At 43.0% G+C, this 5,219-nt stretch overlaps 1 pseudogene; it reads right to left on the minus strand.

Annotated features, from left to right (window-relative positions):
* Positions 1–3,940: 3,940 nt before the first annotated feature.
* Positions 3,941–4,012, minus strand: LOC122049951 (annotated as a pseudogene).
* Positions 4,013–5,219: the final 1,207 nt, after the last annotated feature.

Here is a 5,219-nt window from a genome sequence, read left to right on the forward strand (position 1 = left end):
TGTGAGTGAAGCCAGACAATGGAAGTCCTAGTGAGTGAAGCTAGGCAACCCTAGGGGGAGATAACTTAGGTTATACTTGAATTCTATTAACATTGTTTTGCCTTATCTATTATGCTAACTCAGTGTTTCAAGGGAGTTCAACTAGGTTGATGGGTTGACCAGCTAGTTGGCATGAAGATCAGATAGGTAGATGGGCTGACCGGATGTCTAGCAGATAGGTTAAGATAAGTCACTGGAGGGGAGTGACTTGGTGAGGACGCATTCCTCATTCGAGGGAACAGTAGGCGTCAATCTAACTTAAATCCATTTCGAAAGTCTAAGTTAAGATCTTGACCAGATTCTGGTCTCATGGAGACAGAATTTAATTACTACTCTATTTGAATATAATTGTTCTAACACTTTGTTTTGCAGGGTAGTTTAATTTTTATTTTGCCTTGGACTAGCATTTTCTTGTAGGAAAAGGAATTTCGGGAAAATGGTGATCTCGGTGCCTGGAAGGGATCCGGGCGCTGGTAGTTGGTCCGGGCGCTCGGAAGGTAAAAAACTTATCTCATCGCAATGTGGAGCACGCTGATTGGCTGGGCCGACGTCACGGTCCAGGTGCCCGGAGCACTCCTATATAAGGAGCCTACTTCTAGAGCTGAAGAAACAACTGCTTCCTACGACTGCTCTATTGCGCTCTTCTCCTGTGACGCGACAATGCTTCTCTAACAACTTACGGCTCAAGTTATTTTTAATTATTATCGGTATATTTTCTTTTTAAACGAGTTCTTGTTCTTTCATTTGAAAACACTTTTCAAACTGCTAGTGAATTACCACCCGACGAGTGTAGGCCTTGGAGTAGGAGTCCACGAAGGCTCCGAACCAAGTAAAACTGGTTCTTATTAGCATTGTGATTTTTATTTTCCGCTACTTACTCTAATTCGATAACAAATGCCCCCCCGCCCTCTAGCGACTTCTACGATCCAACAATATACAGTATCAATCTTGAGCGGCCATCAAGGCTCAGACCCTGATAAATTTTATAACTGAAATACAAGGTCTGGAAATGGAAGAAACTTGGAAGATATATGATGATAGATCCTCTACCCGACAAGGTAGTGGGATGGGTATTCTTGTTATATCACCCAGAGAGGATTGGATGCTGTTATCTATTTAGTTAAATTATTGGGCAACTAATAATGAGGCAGAGTATAATGCCTTAATTGTAGGATTATAAGTTGCACGACATGTAGGAGCCACTCGAGTCATAATCTATTCGAATTCTTAGTTGGCTACCCAACAATTATCAGACAATTTGGAAATCAATAATGACTAGCTCAAGTTATATAAAGAAGTTTTTAATAAGTTAAAAGCTAAATTTCAAGAAGTGATTATACAAAATATTTCTCGTTCAGATAACTAAACGACGGAAAAGCTAGATAAATTATCCTTGGCCATAGTTCCCTGGAATTTAGATAGGCATGTTGAATTAACATTATTAGTGGTTTGCATTGAATGACAAGCTGATATGAAAATACTAAGCGATTGGATCATCCTATTCTTATAGAAGGGCATTATATCCGCTGATGGAGAGCAAGCATGTATACTCAAAAAAAGGGTTAGCTGCTTTACTATGATTGGAAATAAGAAAGCCTTCTCTTGTCCGTTACTTAAATGTAGTGGACTGGATGATGTGCATTATATTCTTCATGAAGTACACCAAGGTTCTTGTGAAAGTCATGTAGGAGGGTGGTCTGATGTGCGCAAATATTATGATCTTTTACGCATGTTTTAGCGCACATCCACTTGACTTATGCACATATATTCTTCACATGATCGCATCTTTTATCCTATATTCATCATATCTATTGTTTTGTTCAGATATCGGCTCTTTGTTTGCTTTTATGTTGACAGGGAAGATTTTCGGAGCTTGAACGGAGAGTATTGATGCACCGGAACCAACCAGACAACATGGTCGTGCAACCCTGCACGATCGTGTGGCCAAATAAAGGAGGAAGAGTACACGGTCGTGCAACCCTACACGGCCGTGCGACCAAAGTAGTAGCCAGTCATCACACGGTCGTGCAACCCTGCACGGTCGTGTCACCCCAGGCAGAGAAGAAGACTTGCACAGTCGTGCACCCTTGCACAGCCATGCCCCAGGAGACAGATCCCAGGGGCTACACGACCATGCGACCCTGCACGGCCATGCAGCCACACCAGAATCAGAGAAGGGCACGGTCGTGCGACCCTACACGGCCGTGCCGTCGTGGCTAAAACCTAGGCTATAAAAGGGTATTAACCCTTTTTGCAAAAGGGGGAGGTGAGCCGTCAGGGAGAAAAGGATCTTGGAGCAATTCTACGCCGTTTTGGACCGTCGTTCAGGGAAATTCCACCACCACATCGACTCCAGAAGCAGAGAGTTGGATCCGAAGGCCACTCTTCGACATCCGATAAGTATATTCCCTCTTACTTGCTGAGAATTATATGTTTTCCCATACTATGTTTTCGGATATTTCTCTAGCATTCATGGAGAAGATCCCTTGTTCTGGGATTAGGGAGTAGTCGTGGTACGGATTGATGTAAAACTCGTATTGTGTTTATACTTGTTGAATGAACTTTCATGCTTTGTTTCAATTGTTAATTGCTTACTTTTGATTGTGAAGAACTTGTTAGCTTCGTAGAGGATTACCTCTAGATCATATATCCGAGGGGTCCTAGTGATAGGGATAACCCGTTCACGGACATCTAGGATAGTCCCTTGAGAGGAAAGGCAAATTCTCCCCATGGGAGTGGGAGACCAAACTTAGCTTTACTCACTATTCTTAATTTACCAGGTGGAGTCATGTCCTCAAGATTTGCCGAGGTGCCCTAGTGACAGGGGTAAACCGTGACAAGACTGCTTAGGGCATTACCCTATTCTGGCGCTTAAGAATACCTGCTTAGCTTTCGGCAATAGCATGAATAGGGACAGCGAGAGTAAGATAAAACGAGACACATCAATACTACCACAACAAAACCGATCCCCTAGAACTCCTCATCACCAGGTGAATATTTCGACCTTGCGACTCTCAACTCTCTCTCTTGACCTTTCTTTCTTCCTTAGCTTATTCAAGACCATTAGTAGTTTAGCTAACCATAAGTGAACGATTGCTAGTGTTTATAGCCAGTCCTTGTGGGATCGATATTTTTATTACTGACGACGAATCCGTGCACTTACGGAAGCGTAACAAGTTTTTAGCGCCGTTGTCGGGGGCTGTGTCCATAACACTAGCTAAGTCATATTGGATTAGACTAGGCTTTGTTTTCTTTATTCTCTGTATATAAAAAAAAATCTACTAATAATAAAATATTTTCACTCTTCTTCCTTACTACATTCATTTTTTTTATTATTTCTTGCTGTCATATTTTCTATCTCGTTCTCTTTTCTTTTGCATGCATAGAGCTAACCTTTCAGGACAACTACTACCATTTGATCCAGAGATTGACAGGACCTTCTGAGGAGAAGGAATTTACAGAAAGCTTTCCAAGCAGCAAAAGAATCCTCAGGAATGACCGATAAACTGCTGAAAGATTATGCGGCACCATATGCACGAGGGGTCCAATCCAGTATCACCCGACCACCCATCGATGCTGACAACTTTGAGATCAAGCCCACAGTAATCCACATGGTCCAGCAAAATCAATTCGGAGGAGGACCACACGAAGACCCGAATCATCATCTAGAGCTGTTTTATGAAATTTGTGGCACGATGAAGGTGAATGAGGTTCCTCCAGAATCGGTGAGACTGCTTCTTTTCGGATTTTCTCTGAAAGAAAGGGCCAAGCAGTGGCTGAATTCTCTACCCACAGATAGCATATCATCTTAGGAGCAATGTGAGCAGAAATTCTTAGACAAGTTCTACCCTCCAAGCAAGACTGCCCACATGAGGAACCTGATTGCCAACTTCAAGCAGATAGACTCAGAATCCCTATTTGAAGCCTAGGATCGATTCAAGAGCATGTTGAGACAGTACCCCCATCATGGCCTTGAGAAGTGCCTGGTTCTACACACCTTTTACCATGGAATAAATTATCACACGAAGGTATCATTGGATTTTAAGGCAGGAGGAGCACTAATGAACAAAAGACTTGATGAAGCCGAAGAGATAATAGAGAATATGGCACTAAACCACCATCAGTGGGCATCTGAAAGATCTAGCGGTGCTTTCTCAAGAAATCAGATGAAGGCATCAGGGAAATTCGAGGTGGATGCATTCACACTCATGTCTGCAAAGCTGGACGCCCTGACTAAGAAATTTGAAGCCATGGGTAGCAACACAGCTAATGCAATAGTTTGTGCTTGCGACATCTGCGGAAGTGTGGACCACGCTCAACACACTTGCCCCCTTGGGCCAATGCAGGCACAGATAAACCAGCTTGAGCAATGCGATGCAATAACAGGCAACAATCAGAGGCAAAACAATCCGTACTCCAACACATACAACCCTGGATGGAGGAACCACCCCAACTTTTCATATTGAAATAATTAGGACCATGGGCCAGCACATCAGACCTACCAACCAGGATAGCAGACTCATCAACAGCAGCAACCTACACAACTATCTAGGATTGAAAAGATGCTTGAGGAAGATCTCTCGGATAAAAAGGAGATGAGGAGCGAGATCAAACAACTGACTCAGAGGCTGGAGAACTCAGAAAAACACCAGAAGATGCAAGACAGTCAGATAGCCCAGATAGCTCAGTCCATCTCGAGAGCATAGGGTACATTCTCAGGGAAACCAGATTTAAATCCGGTGGAATATTATAATCGCATTGAGCTGCGAAGCGGACGTACTGTGGGAAACCCCCAAATCATGGCTCAGATGGAGCTTGACTCAGAAAAGGAACCCACTCCCCTAATGCCCAATCAGACGCAAAACAAGGATGGAGAAGTGGTTACTAAAAATATTAAAGAAGCTCTTCAGACTACCCCACAAAATCACACGATTCCTTTTCCTCAGAAGCTTATAGCATCCCAAAGGGATGAAGAGTTCCATTGATTTCTGAAAAAAGTCAAAGAGATTTGCGTTGAAGTACCATTGTTAGATGTACTGCACCAGATGCCGAAGTTCGCAAAATTTTTAAAGGGAATCTTATCCAATAGAAGGCAAAAAGGCGATTTCGAGACTATAGCATTGACAGAGAATTGCAACGCCCTCCTTATGGAAAATCCTCCACCCAAGCTTCAGGACTCA

Source organism: Zingiber officinale, chromosome 2B (genome assembly GCF_018446385.1).
Source record: "Zingiber officinale cultivar Zhangliang chromosome 2B, Zo_v1.1, whole genome shotgun sequence".
Classification (NCBI taxonomy): domain Eukaryota; kingdom Viridiplantae; phylum Streptophyta; class Magnoliopsida; order Zingiberales; family Zingiberaceae; genus Zingiber; species Zingiber officinale.